This window comes from Cebus imitator, unplaced genomic scaffold, assembly GCF_001604975.1.
Source record: "Cebus imitator isolate Cc_AM_T3 unplaced genomic scaffold, Cebus_imitator-1.0 Scaffold108, whole genome shotgun sequence".
NCBI lineage: Eukaryota > Metazoa > Chordata > Mammalia > Primates > Cebidae > Cebus > Cebus imitator.
Window position 1 is genome coordinate 1668547 of NW_016107423.1, and position 21046 is coordinate 1689592.

The window sequence follows — 21046 nt, forward strand, 5'->3', positions numbered from 1 at the left end:
TACATCTCACGTGAATATACATAAACAGACCCAGTCTATATGATTGTCAATTCCTTTTCCATTGCTTGAGTCAACTAGATCAGAATCTAAGTCAAGAAAAAGCAAACTAGTTGAATAAAGGATTTTGTGTCCTTTCTTGCATGTTGCCTTTTGGAGAAAGATTCAATGGGCATGGCAAGACCCGTCCACTGCACAGATCCAATCTCCAAACATAAAACACTCTCTTTGTAGCCATTCCTGGTTTAAAAACCTGAGATAGATTCTATAGAATAGCCTTACAATGTTTTCTCCAGAGCTGATATTTACTTCAGCTTTACAAATACAGTCTTATACCACATAACCATGTTTTGCTTAATGACAGTGGTTCCATAAGATTAGAACAGCATATGTTTACTGCACTTTTTCTATGCTTAGAGATGTTTGGGTACATACATGCTTACCACTGTGTTACGACTGCCTGCAGAATTCAGTACAGTAACATGCTGTGCAGGTTTGTGGCCTAGGAGCAATAGACCACCTCATACAGCCTAGGCGTGTAGTAGGATTTGTGTGATTGCATTCTATAATGTTCACATAACAACAAAGTCACCGAATAATGAATTTCTCAGAACATGTCCCCTTCATTAAGCAATGCATGACCGTACACTTAGGCCTATTAAAGCTCTAGTCTCACAACAATGAGCAAAATCTATTTAAATAACACAGTGGCGATGCTAGGAACCATTTGCATAAAGCAGTCTAGACGCTTTTTATCCAAATGCTTCCTAAGAAATTACTCAGAAGTGCTATTTCTACCAATGTACCTCAAATTCTAATTTTAAAAGGAACTATTAAAGACATTATCCTTTTCTCAGGATGGAGGAAGAGAAAGTGACTTTAAAGTAAAAAAGCAAAACAAAATGAAACAAAACAAAACTTGGCCCTTAATTTCTCAAACCTGGGCCTGGGAGGTCCCTTGAGGTCCTGCGTGGTCAGAGTTGGGAAGTTATCCTGCAGTTTTGCTGAATTCCGCACAGTGGCATCCCATCTGCGCTGTCCTTTTAGCTTCGTGTTCTAAGGAGCTAGGTGAACGGGCCCAGGCATTTGGAATCGCTTTCATTTAACAACGATTTCATGAATGCCTACTCTGTGCCAGGCAAAGTTCTTGGTGCTTGGAATGCATTAATGCATAAAACAGATATCATCTCTGTCGTAATAAAGCTTAAGATTTAACCAATGAACACAGTTACTTGAAAGTTACTAACTTGTGCTCGATGGGCCACTGGAACCCTAGAACTGCATGCAAAATGTTGGGTGTATATTCACTTTCCTAGAAAATAAGGCTTTTAGATTTCATCTCTTCAAAAGATGCTGGAACACTCAAAATATTTTTTGAATGGCTCTAAAGGTTCAAGAACACCTAGAATTGTGGCTTTTGGGGTCAAGTTAACTTTTATTCAAAGTCAGGCTCTGTTATTTATTTGTTAACTACATAAGCTTGGACAGATCAAATTAATGCATTTTTCTGCACCTCAGTTTTTTCATCTATAAAACTGAAGTGAAGACACCTAAAGTTCTTCTAAGGGTTAAATTAGCTTATGTATGTGAAGCATTTATTAGTGCTCTCCTTCCCGTCACTTCATCCTAAAGGGTTTGACCCAAAATATGGGTGAGAACTGTAAAGCAAGTTCAAAGTATAGAGCTAGACTAGGTCTCCTTCCATAGTGAGGAGGTCCTCATCGCTAGATGCTTTCAACTTTATGTGGTCAACTGAATCAGACATGTCATACGTTAGCAGGGAAGGTCCCTTCCAAACTAAGAGTTTATAAGTCTGTGAAATCACCAGCTTTATATGTACTCAAAGGGTGGATGCCCAGGCTTTTTTCTGCAGAGTATTTTATGACTGCAGGATACAGTCCAACCTTGTTCTTTTGATTCCATGACTGAAATGAATGCTTACTTTATGTAAAATGCTTATTTTAAAGCTATATAATGCTACTTGGTACAAATATCTTCATGTAATTCAGAAAGACAAAACACATGATAACAAAATTGCCATCTATTTGTTTAGCATAGTTTTCAAAGATTTCAAAGTTATAAATGTAAGTCCCTCATTTTATTGATTATGGAAACTATCCTTTAAGTCAACATTTTAACAGGGCCCATGGGTCCCTAATTGGTTTTGCTCCTGCTTCCTCTTGCAGCCTCAAATTCACAGCCTCCTTCTTGGTCTCTGTATTCCAGGGACACTGGCCTTTCCCTTCCAGAGGCTTTGCACATGCATTTCCTTCATGCGGGGCTAAAACACTAACTATCCTTGCAGTAGCATAATGAAAACTGCTCAACGCTCACTTCCTAAAAGATGTTTTCCATCTTCCTGAGCAGCACCCTGTACATCTCCACTGTAGCCTCTGTCATACTTGCACTGTGATATTTTGGAGACACAATTATTTGATTAATATCTGTCTATTCTCCTAGCTTATACAATCCATGAAGGCAGGGACCATGTGCCTTTCTGCTCATTATTGTATCACAGCATTTAGTCCAGTGCCTGGAACACAGGAGTGGACAATAAATTTTGATAGAATGGAATGCTGGGTGAAACACAGGTAGGAAGGATGGTATTTTCACTCTGCATGTGTGAACTGCACGAGGGCATCTGGTTACTCAGGGCAGAAGGAGCCCGAGGACCAGTGCCCTGACGGTTTGTTCCTCTTCCCCCCATGCTGCCCCGTCTCCCCTCTCTCTTCTTCTGGGTTTGACTTTCTGTTCTAATTAGTGATGTCTAATATGCCTTTTACGTCAATATGTTAAGTCTTTTTGTATAGAGGGGCTAACCTATGAAGACTTTTGAGCCGCTGATATACCTCAAATGCCATTCCCACTCAAATTCTTCTGCAGGGAATTTCTACCTTGAGTTTCTTTTTCTTAGAAAGCCTGGGCTCGCCCATTTCTTTTTACGTTGTTCCCATATTTATAGCCCTTCCTTCATATACTTGTGCCTGCAGGCACAAAGCATGCTCAGAAAGGTTTCTCATGTGATAATTGGAGTAGAATTAAAGGAGGCAGGACTGACGCCAGCAATGAGGCAACATTAAGGTAAAGGAAAGTCACTGTGTCCCCGTGATGATAATTAAGGTCAGAGAAAAGATGAAAAAAATTCACACCTACCCGGAGGACGTGTGCAAGAGGGAAATAACGATGATAATAGCAACACTACCTGATGGTGAGTACCTTCCACGTGCCTGGAACTACACTAAGAGACTCTAAAATGAAGAATTGACAATAATATGTGTTTAGTGTAAACAAGTGCAGCATTTGGGCTCATTCATCCTCATGACTAGAGTGCTGAAGTAATGATAGCTCATGTTTTTGAACGTGTGTCAGGCACCATTCTAAGGGCTTTATGTACATATCTCACCAAATTCTTTTCTTTCACATTTTTGCATTTAATTTATTTTTCTTTTTTTGAGACAGGGTCTCACTCTGTTGCCCACAGTGGAGTGCAGTGGCATGATCATGGCTCACTGCAGCCTTGACCTCCCTGGGCTCAGGTGACCTTCCCCTCAGCCTCCCATGTAGCTGGGACCACAGGTATGTGCCACTACACCCAGCTAATGTTTGTATTTTTGGCCATATTGCCCAGGCTCGTCTTGAACTCCTACACTCAAGCAGTCCCACCTTGGCCTCCCAAAATGTTGGAATTACAGGCACGAGTCACTGCACATGGCTTTATCTCATCTAATTCTACAAACAAATCTATAAGGTAGTTATTGTGTTTTCTTCAATTTACAGATGAGGAAACTAACTTCCTATCTTCCTGCTCTAGTTGTTTGCATACATAGTTGTTAGATTAATCTCCTATAGTGCGGATATATTGTTCCTTCTACAATATGATTCTGATATATTATTTTAAAATATCAAGGGCTTTCCCCGCTGGTAAAAGGACAAAGTCCAGATTCTTCAGTCTGGCATTAAAGGCCCGTCATGGTAGCCTTTCTTGTTGTTACCTTAAAAACCTTTGAAATCATTCATGTTTGGAAGAAGAGTCCACCCCTGCTCTCACAGCCTATGAGGCTCTCTCCTCGCTGCTTCAATTCCCACTCATTTTTCAAGACCTGACTCAGAGGCCCCCTTCTCTAGGATACATTCCCAGGCCCTGCCTGTGTGTACCACTTCCTCCTCCACATTCCCACGAGACTTATTTCTGGCATAGTCATTGGGCCCTTCACTGCATGTTGCTTTTTTGTCATCTCTTATTGTTCTTATGTGAAAACTTCTTGAGACCCATAATGTGCCATGCACATCTTTGAACCTCTCTCTTGATCAGCCTGGTGTCTCCTTCAGAGAGGCAGTGTGGTATATCAGAAAGACCAAAGCTTGGGCACCAGTGAGACTATGGTTCAAAACCTGGATCCTCCTAATGGCTGGATGACCCTAGACTTCACTTTATCTGTCTTAGCTTCAGTGCCCTCATCTGCAAAATAAATGATACAGATACATACTTTGCATTAAACAGAGCGCCTCTGACATGTAGTGGGGCTCAGTAAATTATTGGAAGTTTTGATTGACAGATGATGTAATAACTACTGACCAGGTTCCTCAAAGAACCTGAAGTCACATAAGGTATATTCTGTTATATACTGGAATTTAAGTGCCACTATGTTCTAGCACTTAAAACAGGAGGAGATGAAGGGATATGATTCAAGCCAAAGACAGTCAGGGAGATTATTCCTTCCAGCTGAAGGGGTAAAGGAATGAAAAACATTGTGCACACACAGTGAGAAGGTCTTGTAGACATCTTCTGTAGTTGAACCATCATCCCAGTTGATGTCTGATGACAAAGTCTTCATACCAGAACGCTGGAAACCTTACCTAGGACCCTGGGGCAGCAGGACTTAGAAGACTTCAAATTCTGTATTACTCAAGGTGAGGTTAAGAACCAGCAGTATGACATCACCAGGAGCTTGTTGGAAATGCAGAATCTCAGACCCCACCCCAGACCTACTCAATCAGAGCCTGCATTTTAACAAGATTTGCAGATGACTTGTCACAATGAGATTTGAGAGGCAATTTTCTAAAGTACCTCATTTCTTTCATCAACAAGGAAGATGAGTGTGTGGACTTTCCCACGTTATGAAATCTGCTGATTGCAGCTACACCACAGGCTGAAGGCCTTTACTTCTGAGGTTTTAGATCTTGTTATTGAGCCACAGATGTCTACATGGTTAGAAATGTTTTAGGAATTGCTTTGATAGTTTCTATTTTACTTATATTATTTATTAAATATGATTTATTGTTAAAAGTAAAACTATTTTTCTTAAAAATCTTATTCATTTAGATGGCTTTTAGTTCTGAAAAGATGTAAGGTCTATTTTCAGATACCAAAAAAGTTTAAACTCTTGTAGGAATGTGTTTTTGTGCTTTACATTAATTTCACATAATTAAATTTTAAAACTCTTCCCTTCTAAATCTTGAAAAGAAACATTTGTCAGCATTCCATGTAATTAAAAAAAAAAAAAAAAAACCTTAAAATACTTGATTTTCCCTGTGGACATAAAGATAAGAATTCTATGTTATTTTTAAACTCTATATCTCTGAATCAAAGAATTCTGTAACTTTAATGTATGAGTTTTAAAAATATATAAGCAAATGTCCTCCCTGACAGCTACACCTTCTGAAATCTCTTTAAGATCTACCCCAAATAATATTAAAATTGATACATTTTCTTTATAAGAGTATTGTACCCCCACAACAAGACACTGCTTTGTCCATAAGTGAATCCCTAAAACATTTTGTTTTACTTCTCTTTAACTCTTTATTTTCCATCATAGCTATTTGTTTACCTTTAGCATCTCCTCTATGCAGGCTAAAAAGGAAACATTAACAACTCAGTTCATCTGGCAAAGATTTACTGATCAACTGCCATGTGTTTGAGGCTGAGAATGCGATGGTGAACAAAATCCATATAGTAAGTACCTGCTTGGGGGATCTTACGCTGCAGTTAAATATTAAGAGTGTTGACTACAACTGGCTGAGAAAACAGCCTTCGAGAGTTTGGAGCATTTCATTCATACAGCTATTAGCCCCGGGCATTTTTTTTTTTTTTTAAAGAGATGAGGTCTCACTATGTTACCCAGGCTGGTCTTGAACACCTGGCCTCAAGTGATCGTCTTGCCCCAGCTCCCAAAGTACTAAGATTATAGGCATGAGCCACAGCAGTCCAAAGCTTTCAATGTCAAATTAACTAAGAGTACCAGGTAGGTTCATTTCTCCATTCCCTCACCATACATTTAATGAGCACCTACTGTACTGCAGTCACTAAGCACATGAAGAATTGACAAATAAAGATTCAGAGTGAGTTAAGCAGAAGCGTTTCAGATAAACCTGGAGTAAATCTTGGGTTAGGTAGAGTTTCATATCTTTTACATCTCCATGTCCTCCACAGTAACTAGTAGGACACTTTATACAGAATAAGCTTATATTTTCTTAATTAAGAAGGCAAAATTTACCTTATAGAATGGATAGCAAATCAGCAATAAATGTCCCCACTGATAAAACATAGCCATGCTGATTACACTTTTTAGCAATTAATTCCACAATTATTTGTTTATTATTAGCAAGTAGCTACTATGTGCCATGAACTATACTAAATACTGAGCATAAAGAAACAAAGGGCATAGACTCTCGCTGCATGGAGTAGACAAGAAATAATGGCAATTATAATACCCTCCATAAGTCTTAAGACATATGAAAGCATAGAATTCTATGGAAACCTGCAGGCAGGCCTCACCATCCATGGGGAGGATGAGCAGTAAGGGATTTGGGGAGGCTTATGATCCAGTTTAAAGGTTGGCACACATTCTCTCCATCTGCATCTTGGAGGTAGACCCTACATCTACTAAAGTCTGAGATCTGTGTCAAGGACACAGATTTCATATTAATCCTTCTGTGCTTATCTTATGCCCATCACTTCTTCCTTTGGGGAGCACACATAAAAGTGAAAATCTTCTAATCAATATTGTGAAAATCACCATACTTTTCAACATAATTTATAGGTTCAATGCTATTCCCATTAAACTACCATTGCCATTCTTCACAGAATTAGAAAAAACTACTTTAAAAGTCATATGGAACCAAAAAAGAGTGTGTTTAGTGAAGACAATCCTAAGCAGAAAGAACAAAGCTGGAGGCATCATGCAACCTGACTTCAGACTATACTACAAGGCTACAGTAACCAAAACAGCATGGTACTGGTACAAAAATAGACACACAGACCAATGGAACAGAATAGAGATCCCAGAAATAAGACTGTATATCTACAACCATCTGACCTTTGACAAACCTGACAAAGATAAGCAATGGGGAAAAGATTCCCTATTTAATAGATGGTGCTGGGAGAACTGGCTAGCCACCTGCAGAAAACTGAAACTGAACCCCTTCTTTGCAGCTTATGCAAAAATTACCTCAATACAAATTAAAAACTAAAGAGCTTCTACACAGCAAAGGAAATTATCATCAGAGTGACAAGACAACCTACAGAATGGAAGAAAATTTTTGCAATCTATCAATCTGACAAAGATCTAATATCCAGAATCTACAAGGAACTTAAACAAATTTAGAAGAAAAAAGCAAACAACTCATTAAAAAGTGGGCAAAGGGTCAGGCATGGTGGCTTACAGCACTTTGGGAGGCCCAGGTGGGCAGATCACTTGAGGTCAGGGGTTCGAGACCAGACTGGCCAACATGATGAAATCCCATCTCTACTAAAAATAAAAAAATTAGCAGGGCAGGTGGTCTACACCTGTAGTCCCAGCTACTCAGGAGGCTGAGGCAGGAGAATCACTCGAACCCAGGAGGTGGAGGTCGCAGTGAGCCAAGATCATGCCACTGTACTCCAGGCTGGGCAACAGAGTGAGACTCCATCTCAAAAAAGAAAAAAAAAAGTGGGCAAAGGACATGAACAGACATTTCTCAAAAGAAGACATTAATGCTGCCAGCAAACATATGAAAAAAAGCTCAACATCACTGATCAATAGAGAAATGCAAATCAAAACCACAATGAGATACCCTTTCATGCCACTCAGAATGACAATTATTAAAAAGTCAAGAAACAACAGACGCTGGTGATGTTATCTTTACACTGTTGGTGGGAATGCAAATTAGTTTAACCATTGTGGAAGACAGTGTGGTGATTCCTCAAAGACCTAGAAGCAGAAATACCATTTGACCCAGCAAACCCATTACCAGCTATATACCAAAAGGAATATAACCCATTCTGTTATAAAGATACATGCATGCATATATTCATTGCAGCACTGTTCACAATAGCAAAGACATGGAATCAATCCAAAAGCCCATTAATGACACATTGGATAAAGAAAATGTGGTACCTATACACAATGGAATGCAATGCAGCCATGAAAAGAAATGAGATCATGTCCTTTGCAGGGACATGGATAGAGCTGGAAGCCATTATCCTCCGCAAAACCTCCACAGCACACATTTACCTATATAACAAACCTGCATGTCCTATACATGTGTCCCAGAACTTAAAATTAAATTAATTTAAAAAAGTAAATGAGAATCGTCTTGCTCACAGACTACCATGTATTATTCACTTATAATCAAATATCTTAATTACTAGTAAATGAGCAAGTGTGGTTTCTTTACTAGTCAATTTTTATCAAAGGGATCATTATTTACAAAAGTTTCTGGGCAGAATTCCATTGTTTCATTCCATCATTGGATTTCTTGGCCTTCAGCACAAAGGGGCTATATTTGGAGAGACAGGAGGCCTGCTCCACGTGGAGCTTTCTAGTAGCATTTGCTTCAGGACACCTGGCAAAACACTCCACTGGTAGTTTCTGGAAAAAGAACAATGAAATCACAGCCATCTCCTTTGAAAACAATCATCATCATGGTTTTAGAAAGTCTGTTTCCCAATTAGCTGTTGCTTATTTATTCCTTTGACTATTTCTTCTAACTAAAATGTTCCTTTACATATACATGATACACAGACAGTGCATGGAGAAAATAGAGCTGAAGACTGTGTTGAGGCCAGCATGACTGAAACCGACACAAGTATAGGGTTTACAGTGTGTGTGTGTGTGTGTGTGTGTGTGTGTGTGTATACATATTTAAGTGTTGGAAAAGCACCTGTCAATATGCATATCTGCATTTACTCCATGAGCTAAACTTGAACCCCACTAACGGCTTATTTTATTTTTTTTGAGTTGGAGTTTTGCTCTTATTGCCCAGGTTGGAGTGCAATGGCGCGATCTCGGCTCATTGAAACCTCTGCCTCCCGGGTTCAAGTGATTCTCCTGCCTCGGCCTCCCAAGGAGCTAGGATTACAGGAGCCTGCCACCACACCCAGCTAATTTTTGTATTTTTAGTAGAGTTGGTGTTTCAACATGTTAGTCACGCTGGTCTCAAACTCCTGACCTCAGGTGATCCACCCGCCTCGGCCTCCCAAAGTGCTGGGATTACAGGTGTAAGCCACCATGCCCGGCCTGTTTTTCTAATTTCTGGTCAAATGTCTTGGCAAAACATGGTTTGTCTCATGCGAATACCCATTTCCTCCCATAGCATACCTGATCATTGTCTGCCCACGGTAAGTGCATGCTATGAGCCTCTTCCAAGCTCTGAGGTCAGCAAGAGCCCCAATCAACCTGAGGGCACTTTGCTCCTTAGCAGGCTCTCTCATAAACTACGTTATTCTGTGACTCTCTACCAAGGTTAGCTTTCTGTGGACTTAATACTGACCTCAGATGAGCAATTCAGATTTAATGAGAAACACTGGATGTGTATTAAGCATGACACTGAATTTCAATAACTCAATACATTTTCTTAATATAAAAGCTCTAGCCAGGTTTTGACCGAGAAAAACCTAACATGACAGCTCCAGCCCTGCCTCCTCCATCAGCCCTCCTGGGATGATACACTCACTCTTCCTTCTCTGAACTCGTAATGAGTTTGAAGTGAAGTCAAGAGTTGTGGATGCAAGCAATATATCCAGGGCTCAGAGAAAGCTGCAGAGCTGGAGGTAGAGAAGTCAGAGTCTTCACAATCGGGGTGATAATGAAAACTGTAGTTGTGGGTTAGCTCTCAGCTCTATGCAAGGAGACGCTTGACCCACTGTCTCAGGATGAAAGTCAAGACCAAGAGAAGACAGGAGAGAGAAGCTGGTGCAATGATAACACTTTCAAAGCACAGAGTGATCCACTGATATGCAAGAAGATATGCAAAGAGGAGAGAGCAGAGAGAACAGCCATATTCAACTACTATTTCATTGAAATACTGTACACTGAGTGAGACCCCTGTAAAGCACTGGTAATCTGTACTGCCCTGTGTTCAGGATTTCCTAGTCCCACTCAGGACATTTGCCACAGTTTTGTAGAATTGGCAATGTTTCTTAGACTGCATATAATATTATAGCAGAAAAGACAGCAGGAAATATTGATATTCTCCACTGGGAATGGATGGGACAGAAAGAGTGTCTTCTGAGTTAAAGGTTTTCCTCCAAGAGGGGCACTGGGGATGGGGATAACACGTATTCTTAAACTCTGACCCCGCTTGTTCCTGTGTGTTTTCCTTCATATGGAATCACGTTTCTAGGTCTATTTCTGTAAATGATCTAACTCTGATTCATTTTTTACAACATTTATGTAGGGTCTATTGACATCATGCTCTCCTGAAAGGAGGAAGTAGATGTATATACAGAGAACACTGACTTGCAAAGGCTGTTTTCTTCCCAGTGTTTGGACAGTTAGGAATACAGGAACACACTGAGTTCTTTTCAACTGCAAGTTAGGTGGCAGCAGGCAGCTGCTGCTCACTTGGTTCTCAGGAGGCCATGTTGCGGACACCCTCCTGGATGCGTGGATGGCCCTAATTCCACCTTTGCTAGCAAAGGTGCTGGTGGTTCTTCCAGCTATCAATGAGTTAAGATAAGACTGCAGGAAAAGAAATAATTATGGGGTTGTAAAAGGAAAACATATTTCACAAAGTATTTTCATGGGATTACAATGGAATATTCTGCGCCCTCCAGCCTTCGTTAAAGTGAAAGTTACATAATTTTAGGCTGTATTTCAGGAAAACTGCACAGACTGATAAATGGCAGTAATTATATCATTGAAGGCAACCAAGCAGGAAGGTTAATAAAATACTGCCAACTCTCTTGCGATATAAAACTTGCATTGCTGGTTCTTCTTCTTTTATTATAAAAAAACTAACAAACCAAATGAATGTGGGCATTCATGAAATATCATTAATATTCTGAACTTTTTGAAAATAGGCTGCTTTCTTATTCAACTTGAATAAAATTCAATATACAGATTGAATTTTAATATATAATCTTTTCATCTTCTACTCATTGTGTAAAATACTTCTCAGAGGCAGCAGGATGTAGTGGAAAGTAGTCATGCATCACTTAATGATGGAAACATGTTCTGAGAAATGTGTCCTTAAGTGATTTCATCATTGTGCAAATATCATAGAGTGTACCTCACACAAACCTAGCTGGTAGAGCCTCTGACACACCCAGGCTATCTGGTATGGCCTATTGCTCCTAGGCTACAAACCCGTACAGCATGTTACAGTACTGAATACTGTGGGCAACTGTAACCCAATGGTAAGTAATTGCGTATCGAAGCCCATCTACATATAGAAAATGTACAGTGAAAACACAGTATAAAAGATAGGCTGGGTGAGGGGGCTCACCCCTTTGATCCCAGCAATTTTGAAGGTCAAGGCAAGAGGGTCACTTAAGCCCAGAAGTTTGAGACCAGCCTGGGTAACATAGTAAGACATCATTTCTTTAAAAAAAAAAAAAAATAGTTGGGTGTGGTGACAGGCACCTGTAGTCCAGGCTACTCAGGAGGCTGAGGCGGGATGATCTCTTGAGCCAGAGAGGTCAAGGCTGCTGTGAGCCATGATTGCACCACTGCATTCCAGCCTGGGCAACAGACTGAGCCCCTGTCTCAAAGAAATAAAAATAAAAAGATAAAAAATAGTACACCTGTATAGGGCAGCTCAATTATAATCTTATGGAAACACTGTCATGTATGTGGTTGGTTGTTGACCAAAACATCGTTTTATGGCATATGATTTGGATTCTTAGGAAAGAACTGCGTTCAAATCCCAACTCACCAACTTCATCAGCTGAGCTCTTGGGGAGCCTGCTTAATCTCTTTGAGCTTCTGTTTCTTTATTTGTAAAATGCAGATAGGAGATGTTTACCTTATACCATGATTTAGAGTATAAATCAGATCATTAAAAGTGCTTTGTAAACTATACATTTTAGTTGTAATCTTATTTACATGTTTCATCATTTGTAGGCTGAAGTTATCCATCTCTCTGTTCATTGAGTCAGAAAAAATATTTAGTGGGCTCCTTTTAGGCTCTGGGATACAGAGATGAAAGCACAAAGGCTGAGACATTCAAGAGCACATGGTTCAGCATGGGCAGGCAGCCGCAAGAGGAGAAGACGCCAAGGGCAGGGTCAAATCCTGTTCTCAACATAGGTGGGAAGCACCTTGGTAGGCAAGAGATGGTTTTCTTGCATGTGGATTATCCTGTAAAGTTCTATGTTAATGGGGAAAAAATATAATTCTTTCAATTCCTGAAAAAACACTTAATGCTGTTTCTATAAGAAAAAAATAATAATACTACAGGATGTGTCTCTTATTGAATATGTAATTCATATCAGAACAAATGGTTGTTTATCCTTAGAAAGTTGTGCTTGAAGCATAAAATATCCATGTTTTGTTCTATACAATGTACATAAAAGCTGTAATAATATGTAATCCACAAAGATTTTTACTGTTTATCTTAGGATTTCATTTGCTTTGACTATAAACTACAAGGTTCCATATTTAAACCCATGCATTTATTAAAGAGAGACAAGTCATTGTGCCCTAGGGACAAAACGTTCTGTTCCTGTTCCTCATTTTTCCTTTTTTCCTTTTCTCTGAATGGCAATCCTGGGTTCTAGATGCCACCTAGCTGGGGAAGATAGTCTTTCAAGTTGAAATTCCTTGTCAGGAGTGTTTTGCACCTAAATTCCTATCTAGAGAAACTAAGGCATGCCTTCCCTTTTCTCCTGCCTTTTCTGCCCTCACTGCTCCATCCTTTCATTTTGCATGACTCTACATTTCCACATTTGTGCTTGACTCAGGAGGCAAGCAGAAGTCAAAAGATGGTATCATTAAAACAGGGAGAAAAATGAGGAATCTGTTCATTTGCAATGTGTTTTGCATGAATATTTTCTAATATACGTTGTAATTTTTGCTATGTAGACTTGTTCCTTCTAAATGAGTCAGTGTAGATGGTGGTGTGAATTTATTTGAGTAGACATGTGGCAACACGGCTTTCCTCTGCAAATCAAAACAAATGCAAACTTTGCTGATTGAGTATGCCAGGACCTGTTGTGGGACTCAGAGACAAATTTTATTTTGGAACATCTTATTCAGATCAAAGTAACAACAAAATTTGTAATAATAAAAATCAAGAATTCCATGAAGCACAATCCCTTTGTTGAGTCAGATTTACCAGAATTCTACTCGAAGTCTTTTCCTAAGTAATAACATTCTTCCTAGGTAATAACAATTTTAAGCCAACTGTGATAAGTTCCAAAACCTTTAGATCCTGGTTAATAGAACTGAAGTTCTGAATCCAAGCTCATAATTTGCTTTTAATTTCTTCAGAAAATGGCCAATTTTGCTATTGGATATAAAACACTATAGATTGTTGGGGACATACATAAATAGAAATTGTATAAGCATCCAGTAAAAGTAAATATGATTTAAAGTAATACTGAGGGGAATTTTAAAAAATTTATCATGAGTGCATTGCGGTAGATATTTGCGTTTAGTAAACAGGGTATTTGGAATGAACAAAATGTGTTATCCAAGGGGAAATTTTATTATAATGTAGCATGAATAAATGTTTGCTTTATTAATTAAAAATTCACAGGAAATCAATAAGCAGAAGCCACCAGTCCTATTGAATATTTCCATTTGTATGTCCTTCAGATACCTTGATTTGGAATCCATTGTCCCAGTGCTTTCTTTTCCAACTTGCTAAGCTTTCATGCCCGGAAGTTCCCATACGATGCTGACCCTTGCCAGAGCATCTACCCTTCTCTCCATTGTCTGGTGAATTTCTACATTGATTTCAACATTCTCTGGAGAGTCCTCTTTTCTGGAAAGCATTCCACGATCTACTCCTTGAAACCCCACCTTCCTCTAATTTGCTCCCACAGAACTTCAAGCTGATGTTTTTCAGCTGCATGGAGCACAATTCTCCTCCTTCACTTTATTGTATGAGTAATAAAACTGATGTTGAGAGACTGGAAATGACCAAGATCATAATGATAATAAGTACCAGAGCCAATATTCTAATCCAAGTCTTCTTACTCTAGGGTAATCATTAAACTCTCCTTAGGTGACTGACTTCATAGCTACCTGACCTTTGCTTGAAACCTTTTACTTTTGCCTAGCAAAACAACTCATCATCATCTTTTCCCAAGCATGTACAAATACTCTGTTGCATCCCCTTAAAATACTCTCTGACCTTCTTTGGGCCAATCTCCATCTTTTCTATAATTACATTTTTGATATGATAGGAACTTTCATCCTTTTCCATGTATCTTCATCACACACGTGGCTGTGGTCGCATGCCATCTATACCTACCACCAGTAAGTCAACCCTGCCTTCAGTGTGTAAATCCTTAGAGTTATATGTGGCATAGTTAACTGTGACATTAGGAGGAATGCTGGTAAGGGCTAGCACCTGGAGAGAGACCCCTCTCCAAGGAATGAGATAAGAGCAAATCTAATTATGGTAAATCTCAGGCCAAGCCCAAGCTGAGGGATAAAAACCTGATAGGTACTCAAAGTCCAGCATGGACAGTGGCATCAGAGAAACTCCCTAGTGGGCAAAACCCAATGATGGCTAACTCAAGGGCAACAGACAAAGCAGGCAAGAGTTAACAGTTACACCTGGGCACCAACAGTGATTTGGAGCAGGACTACAGCCATGGTGGTAAGAATGTCATGGGCAATGGAGAAATGCTTAGCTGTGTTATCAAGATAAGGACTTTGGCATAAGGCCGGTTACCTGAATCAATACATGGAATAAATGCTGAAATAATTGCAACCGAGATTAAATACCACATTCTAGGCTCTTTGCTAAGTATTCCTATGCATATAGCAGATATTTCAAAAATATTTGATAAGTGAATGAAAACAATGTCTCATTTAATTCTTATAACAACCAATAATACAACCAAGCACCTAATAAGATCAGTGTTGTTATCCCTATGCTACAGACAAAGAGAAGACCAGAAAATTAAGTGGTAGGGCCAGAATTCAAACTCATGTCTGTTAGAACACCAAAGCTGGTTTCCTTCCCCAGTACTAGCTTGCATTGGTCCTTTATTTCACCTGTTTAATACCCAGTAATCAAGCTCTTAAGACTGGAAGTGATGTATTTTGTAATCACTGGACTTGGTAATATAATCTATGGAGAGTACATGTAGTGGAGTAAGAATTACTTAGGTTATCAAATGAGACAAAGCCAGAACAAATGACAGACAAACACTTTTTTTAAGTTTAGAAGAGTGCACTGTTTCATTGGAAGTTATAATGTACATAAGATCTGGATGACGTGTGTTCTCTGTAACATCCTTGGAGAGAAATAACAGTAAACACTTTCCAAAATATTTTGTCAAGAACTAGACAAATGCTCATCTTCACTGATGTAAACGAAAATGAGCTTACTCTCATTAAAAAACAGTTACCCTCAGATATCTGTCTCTGTAGCACAAATGTGAAGTAAAAACTATAGAAATTTGATTTAGCACATGAAAGATCCTGGCAAAATTTCATTTTTCCACTTCATAGAATTCATCAAATCCTTCCACTGAAGAGAGAAAGATTAGTAGGAACATTCAGTATGCTCTGATCTGAGCATCTGGTCAAACTTCTTCAGTAGAGGTTGGGATTCAAGATTAAAGAGCACAGCTGTGAATTTATGTGCATATACCAGACCTCACATTTTTGTGCATATATAGAAACTTTCTTTAGGTACATTTGAATAGCTGCCTCCTGAGTGAGAAGATCCTTAAGACCCTTAATGGGCAAAGTTAGCATCCATTGACAGAAATGCTAAATAGAAACTCTTTGTGATGCCTTCTTAATTGAGTGAACCAATGTTTACAGACATCAGGTTTAGTGTACCTTAAGACAGAAAATACCAGACTTCAGGATTTTATAGATGGGAATAATTTCATAAGAAAGTTCAAGAGTAACTCTAGAGCTTAAATACCTTTTAATTTTGCTAGGTTGAAGCATTCAACATCATCACCATAATTTCATTAAAACAAATGACATTTTAAACATCAAAAAGTTAAAGGTCAAAATCTCATAATAAACAAAAATGTCTGTTGAAAATCTTACACAACATTTTTTCCTATGTAATCATGAGTTTTATCTGACTGCTATCCAGGAACCAGCTTTTTGGGAGCAGTGGTCGATGCTCCCAAAATGTAAATTTACCTTTAAAGTGCACGCAGGGGCTACTGTGTTGTCGTGCATTCTACTTACCATGTGGTTCTTCTAGCTGGTAAGTGTGGCTGCTTTAAAACTCAGGTCTGTGGAAGGATTGAACTCTGATAATAAAATGGAAATTACTGTCATGATGTACAATTTATCTTTTAAAGATTACATAAAGATCACATTTACTTTGGCATGGTTTATAAGGGTCTTCACATTCTACCTTCTGCCTTCCTCTCCAACCTAATCTTCTCCAATTCCCTTCAAGTAGCCTTCTGATGCACCTGCTCTCTCTCACATGTGCTTTCCCCTATCAGAAATATGACTGCACCTCTTCTTTACCAAGAACGCCTCCACTCAGCCTTCAAAACACACAAGTTACTCCTCCTGTTTTGTGAAGTATTCCCAGTCATCTGGTTACAAAGCCTATGGATTTGTCTATAATAAGCAATGTACAAATAAGAAATCTTGGTTCTGATTAGTAGATAAATAAAATTACTAATATAAGATTTCTACTTTGTAGTGTGACTGTCACGTGCCAGAAGCTGTCCCAGGATGGGTTATTCATTATCGATAATTTTCACGGCAAGGTTATGTGATTGGTATTATAATCTCTATTTTACAAATGTGGGAAAATAAAGCCCGGAGACTTAGGAAGTGATTTGCCTATGGTCGCACAAGTAGGCGATGTTGCTGGGAGCTGAACTCAAAGCTTGTGATCTTTCCAACCTATTGTGCTACCTCTGAATTAGGTCTCCAATTATATGCTTTAATGATATTTATTGAGGATGTACTACAGCATCTCGCTAGGACTTATTCACTGCCATTCATTTCTTCACCTCCCCCTCTATCCTGAACCTCTCCATCAGGCTTTTGTCCCTACCACTGCCATGCAACCACATTAATCAAGGGTGTCAGTGACATGTGTCTTGACAAACTCATGATAATTACTTGACTCTTTTCTTTATTGACCTCTCAGAAGGTTTTGACACTTGTGATCAGTCTCTCCTGCCTGAAATTTTGTCTTTAGCTGTCTTCTGGGACATCATGCTTTCATGATTTTCCTGCCACCTCAGTCTCCATTGAGACATTCTTCCCTTGCTGACCTCTGAGGTGGTAGTGCCTCAGGGCTCATTCTTTGTCCTCTTCTCTTCTCTGTATACACTCATTTACTAGGTGATCGCATTCATTTCTGACTTTAAACACACCAGGCTTGAAATGAAGGGAAAGTTGCTAAGGGCAGCCAGGAAGAAAGGTTGAGTTACCCACAAAGGTCAGGAAGCCCATCAGACTCACAGCAGATCTTTCAGCAGAAAACCTACAAGCCAGAAGAGACTGGGGGCCAATATTCAACATCCTTAAAGAAAAGAACTTTCAACCCAGAATTTCATATCCAGCCAAACTAAGCTTCATAAGTGGAGGAGAAATGAAATCCTCTGTGGACAAGCAATTGCTGAGAGATTTCATCACCACCAGGCCTGCCTTACAAGAGGTCCTGAAGGAAGCAGTAAACATGGAAAGGAACAACCAGTACCAGCCACTGCAATAACATACCATATGGTAAAGACCATAGACACAATGAAGAAACTGTATCAACTAATGGACAAAACAACCAGCTAGTATCAAAATGGCTGGATCAAATTCACACATAACAATATTAACCGTAATTGTAAATGGGCTAAATGTCCCAATCAAAAGACACAGATTGGCAAACTGGGTAAGAGTCAAGACTTATTGGTGTGTTGTACTCAGGAGACCCATCTCACGTGCAAAGACACACATAGGCTCAAAATAAAGGGATGGAGGAAGATTTACCAAACAAATGAAGAGCAAAAAAAAAGCAGGGGTTGCAATTCTAGTCTCTGATAAAACAGACTTTAAACCAACAAAGATCAAAAGAGACAAAGAAGGGCATTACATAATGGTAAAGGGATCAATGCAACAAGAAGAACTAACAATTCTAAATATATATGCATGCAATACAGAAGCACCCAGATACATGAAGTGAGTTCTTAATAACCTACAAAGAGACTTAGGCTCCCACAAAATAATAGTGGGAGACTTTAACACTCCAGTGTCAATATTAGACAGATCAATGAGACAGAAAATTAACAAGGATATCCAGGACTTGAACTCAGATCTGGACCAAGCAGACCTAACAGACATCTACAGAACTCTCCACCCCAAATCCACAGAATATACATTCTTCTCAGCACCACATCATACTTACTCTAAAATTGACCACATAATTAGAAGTAAATCACTCCTCGGCAAATAAAAAAGAACAGAAATCATAACAACCAGTCTCTCAGACCACAGTGTAATCGAATTAGATCTCAGGATTAAGAAACTCACTCAAAACTGCACAAACTACATGGAAACTGAAACACCTGCTCCTGAATGACTACTGGATAAATAATAAAATGAAGGCAGAAATAAAGATGTTTTTCGAAACCAATGAGAACAAAGACACAACATACCAAAATCTCTGGGACACATTGAAAGCAGTGTCTAGAGGAAAATTTATAGCACTAAATGCCCACATGAGAAGTGAGGAAAGATCTGAAATTGACACCCTATCGTCACAATTAAAAGAACTAGAGGAGCAAGACCAAACAAATTCAAAAGCTAGCAGAAGACAAGAAATAACTAAGATCAGAGCAGAATTCAAGGAGACAGAGACATAAAAAACCCTTCAAAAAATTAACAAATCCAGGAACTGGTTTTTTGAAAAGATCAACAAAATAGATAGACTGCTAGCCAGACTAATAAAAAAGAAAAGAGGGAAGAATTGAATAGATGCAATAAAAAACAATAAAGGGGATATCATCACCAATTCCATAGAAATATAAACTACCATCAGAGATTACTACAAATACGTCTATGCATATAAGCCAGTAAATCTAGAAGAAATTGATACATTCCTGGAAACTTACACCGTCCTAAGACTAAACCAGGAAGTTGAATCCCTGAATAGGCCAATAACAAGGTCTGAAGTTGAGGCAGCAATTAATAGTCTACCAACCAAAAATAGTCCAGGATCAGATGGGTTCACAGCCAAATTCTACCAAACATACAAAGAGGAGCTGGTACCATTCCTTCTGAAACTATTCCAAACAATACAAGAAGAGGGAATCCTCCCTAACTCATTTTATGAGACCAACATCATCCTGATATAAAAACCTGACAGAGACACAACTAAAAAAGAAAATTTTAGGCCAATGTCCATGATGGACATTGATGCAAAAATCTTCAATAAAATACTGGCAAGCCAAATCCAATAGCACATCAGAAAGCTTATCCATCACAATCAAGTCAACTTAATCCTGGGGATGCAAGTCTGGTTCAACATACGCAAATCTATAAATGTAATACATCACATAAACAGAATGAAAGACAAAAACCACATGATTATCTCAATAGATGCAGAGAAGACCTTCAACAAAATTCAACAGCCCTTTATGCTAAAAACTCTCAATAAACTAGATGTCTATGGAAGGTTATCTCAAAATAATAAAAGCTATTTATGACAAACTCACAGCCAATATCATACTGAATGGGCAAAAACCAAAAGCATTCCCTTTGAAAAATGGCACTAGACAAGGGTACCCTCTCTCATCATTCCTATTCAACATAGTATATGAAGTTCTAGGCAGAGCAATCAGGCAAGAAAAAGAAATAAAGGGTATTCAATTAGGAAAAGAGGAAGTCAAATTGTCTTTATTTGCAGACAACACGATTGTATATTTAGAAGACCCCACTGTCCCAGCCCAAAATCTCCTTAAGATGATAAGTAACTTCAGCAAAGTCTCAGGATACAAAATCAATGTGCAAAAATCACAAGCATTCCTAGACACCAATAACAGACAAACAGAGAGCCAAATCATGAGCGAACTTCCATTCACAATTGCCACAAAGAGAATAAAATACCTAGGAATACAACTAACAAGAGATGTGAAGGACCTCTTCAAGGGGAACTACAAACCACTGCTCAAGGAAATAAGAGAGGACACAGATGGAAAAACATTTCATGCTCATGGTTAGGAAGAATCAATATTGTGAAAATGGCCATACTGCCCAAAGTAATTTGTAGATTCAATGATAACCCCTTCAAGCTAGCGTTGACCTTCTTCACAGAACTGGAAAAAAACCACCTTAAACTTCATATGGAACCAAAAAAGAGCCCATATAGCCAAGACAATCTTAAGTAAAACAAAAACAAAAACAAAACAAAACAAAACAAAACAAAACAAAAAAACACAGCAGGAGGCACCACAACTTCAAACTATAGTACAAGGCTACAGTAATCAAAACAGCATGGTACTGGTACCAAAATAGAGACATAGACCAATGAAACAGACCAATGGAAGTAACGCCACATATCTACAACTGTCTGATTTTTGACAAACCTGACAAAAACAAGCAATGGGGAAAGGATTCCCTGTTTAATAAATGGTGTTGGGAAAGCTGGCTAGCCATGTGCAGAAAGCTGAAACTGGACCCATTCC

The 21046-nt window shown here is 38.9% G+C and overlaps 1 protein-coding gene across 2 annotated transcripts in view; it reads right to left on the minus strand.

The window, feature by feature from the left end:
- STARD13 (StAR related lipid transfer domain containing 13) overlaps window positions 1-21046 on the minus strand; it is a 251605-nt gene that overhangs the window by 196169 nt on the left and 34390 nt on the right. Inside the window, exon 1 of one of the 2 annotated variants that reach the window (XM_037741811.1) lies at window positions 16590-16629. The exons of the other annotated variant lie outside the window; for it this stretch is intronic. The gene's annotated coding sequence lies outside the window, so the exon portion shown is untranslated. Of the gene's footprint in view, window positions 1-16589; window positions 16630-21046 lie in introns of those variants that run through there. 2 annotated transcript variants of the gene reach the window in all.